The sequence below is a fragment of the Haemaphysalis longicornis genome, unplaced genomic scaffold (genome assembly GCF_048455015.1).
Source record: "Haemaphysalis longicornis isolate Haplotype H1 unplaced genomic scaffold, Haemaphysalis longicornis Haplotype H1 scaffold_13, whole genome shotgun sequence".
Taxonomy (NCBI): Eukaryota; Metazoa; Arthropoda; class Arachnida; order Ixodida; family Ixodidae; genus Haemaphysalis; species Haemaphysalis longicornis.
This window is the reverse complement of record NW_027526233.1, coordinates 39585819-39589015: the sequence shown is the minus strand read 5'-3', so window position 1 is coordinate 39589015 and position 3197 is coordinate 39585819. Positions and strand designations below refer to the sequence as shown.

The 3197-nt window shown below is 48.9% G+C and overlaps 1 pseudogene; it reads right to left on the bottom strand.

Moving 5' to 3' along the window:
* Positions 1–578: 578 nt before the first annotated feature.
* On the bottom strand, positions 579–2549 carry LOC144163791 (uncharacterized; annotated as a pseudogene).
* Positions 2550–3197: the final 648 nt, after the last annotated feature.

Genomic DNA, 3197 nt, shown 5'->3' with positions numbered 1-3197 from the left:
CATTCCCAATACTACAGCGCTAACGAACAAAAAGGAGGGAAGATTAGAGAGGTGGTGACAAACAAGACATTCAGTACTTAAATTATATTCCTGCCCTCAGCTGAACTTGATCTGAGTATTCCCCTCACTTTCGCCATACAATGCACGTTGCACCTATCAGCAAAACGTTCAACACGGAGCCCCACACGGCAATGTAGGTGAAGCATTGGGATATGCTCATAATCCAATGTTTGGATATAACTACCTTATAAACCGAAGTATGGGGCCATTGCGACTGTAGATTCACCCTTCAACTTTAGGAGGAAAAAACAGGTCAAAGACGGCTTATATGACCAGGGTAGAAAAGACGTGTGTGCAAATGTTTCTGGCAAAAGTCTCCACCTATATTATTATTTTCACGGTAGAAACATGAATGCGGTCATGGCAGCCTGTTGGCGTGCAAGAGCGATCACTAATAAATATGTTCGAGGGGTGGCATGCCATCCAGCCAAAACCAACAAACCTTTAGAATGTCTCCTTGTGCACCAACGCCGGCAGGTATTGCCAAGCAGTTGCTGCCGTCGAATGGCGTCAGGCCATCAGCAGGCCCCCCCCAGCTTGAACGGGACAGGCACCCCCAACTCGGCACACAGCAGCACATCGAAGCCGAAGGGGGCAAGTGGTTGCTGGTATGACAAGGGAGAGCTGACGAGCACATCACCGCATTTCGCAGTGCAGACTCCTGCACGATTTACTGCTGCCAGTACCTTCACTAAAGCTGTCTCTCCGTCCAAGGCTCGCAGGCCGTCTGCAAGTGGTGTAATTGCCTTGCGTTTCTGGTCCACACTTCGCTCCGATGCCTTACTTAGGTCCAAACGCGACAACAAAGGCATATCCTGGCCACCTTCACCGACTCTCCGCCAGTCCAAATCTTGCGCACTGCTCCCTTTGATGGCTTCGCCCCTCGGCCTTCTCCAGCTCTGTGGCAGATCTGTACCCGAAAGATGCTCTGGGGCCTCGCAGTACCCCTTGTTTTGAAGGAGGACGACCACGTTCAAAACGGCTGGCAGGTGGCTACAAAATCCTTCGCCAGCAGGGCATTCACAGGAACCATCAACCACCTGGCCGACTTCATTCACGGTGGCAATCACAACGTATAAAGGCTTTGTTTTTTTCTGAATCCGGTAGCACCGCACCTTCAGCAGGAACTTGCCATTTCTGCAAAAAATTATTGGCAACAAATGAAGAAAATTATACACACTGCTGGGGGTGGCGACAGTGGCAGGTAACGGGCCGTCGCTATGGCTTGCTTTTTGCTGGTCAGAAAGAGCCCACAAGTGAGCGGCAGCGACGAGAAAAGGCATTGGCAGCACTGTACCAATTTTTATCGCTTGTTGCTGTCACCCACACTATGTTTGTTGTTCCTTTTGAGTTGCACTTTTTTGTGACGCTGGTCCTTACAGCGTATAGTTGTGTTAGGCTCTTATGATAGCATAGAAGAGTCACCCAACAAGATTTGTGTTACCTGGTGCAAGGTCTCGTTCCATCCCTCATTGCATGACAGCAGGGAGTGCCCTGCATTTAACTGCTGGACAAAGTCTAGTACCATAAGCCGCATTATGTACCTATGAATTTTTCTAGAAAACAAATATTCAAAGTTAATAGATACACAGGCAATTCTGCGGCAAGTGGAGTGAACTACGTCCTGTAACAGTGCGCAGCCGCACGTAAAAGCACGGGCTTCCGTCACTGGAGTATCGCCCCTCCCAGTCGCGGCACGCAACGGATTGATTGCGCCATAAGCCGGGGTGGTCAACCCCAAATCACGATTCTCCAGTGGCGCAACTGCATTTGCCAAACAGTGCTCATTTGAAAGAATAAGCGCGAAAAGCAAGACACGTTGAAAGGAACACACAGGACAGCGCGCTACTAGCAACTGGCTCTAGTATATTCTAGTTGCAAGTTGCCAGTAGCGCGCTAATAGAGCTCCAGCAGTTGCTAGAAGCGCGCCGTCCTCTGTGTTCCTTCCTACGTGTCGACTTCTTCGCACTTATACCCGGAAAGTATCACCAACTCGCCCAACTTTAAACTGTGTTTAAGCTCATTTGTGATCTGCTTAACAGCGGCGGGTGCCGGATTGCTACGCCAAAGCGAACAGATCAACCGCCTGTGTCTTCGCTTACTTCGTTCTGACCGGTAAATATCAACATGTATAACACACTGTAAAATCAAGCTAAGGCTGCGATGCGTAATAAAACGGCGACGGAGCGGAACCGAAATGTTCTCAGAATGCACGTACGCGCAACTGAATAAGACCGATAGTTCGACGGCGCCTACACAACACATTGTTTGTCTTAACGCCTGTAATCAGGCCCAAAACGCTACTCACATTTCGTTTTCGTAGTTGGCACATACTGCCGACGCCACGACGTATCTTTCTGTGACCAACTTGTAGCTGCACCAGGGCTCTTCTGTGTGCCCGAGACCGACACCTTGCTAGTGAGGTCGGTAGGTGACAGGCGCGGCAGGCGTGTCAAATCGCCCGTCCATCCCGTCGTGGGAAAGCTCATGACGAGGCACAAGCTTTCCAATTAATATAAAATCACGTTATAATGCCTGGATTAATATGCTTGACGTTCGCTGACAGAAAGCTACCGCTACGACTGTTAAAAGGCTGACCGTAACACGGCGACTTCTATCCCAGAAACCCTTTAAAACCGTAAGTGACGAAAAGCCCGCTGGCAGAGGGAGCATTTATGAAAGGGGTCTATTGAAACACATGGAGGGCGGTGAGGGTCGTCTGCTTTTGTACTACCCAGAGGAGTCGGCCGCTAGGGGCGCTGCATCTCGCCAAAACTCCAGCTCAGGAGGCCTATACAGAACGACACCAAAGTGTATTATTCTACCCGATGGGAGCAGTCTGTTTTCCGTTTTTACCATGGAGGTTAAATTTAAACCTCCTTGGTTTTTACCAACGGTGAAATTGCTTGCGCTCACTAACTAGCCCGAGTCACTATCAATAATTAACAGTGACTATGCCTAGACAGTGTGCGACATCGGTTTGGCGGCTTGGGCCATGATGCAAGCTTTTTATGACGGTAGCCATATTTGTTTCGGATCTTACTAGTATTTCTTATGTATGCAGTAAAGCTTGCATATTTATATGCAGTTTACTCTCAATACCTTACAAATCCGTGTATAAAATGCTTTGTAAACTG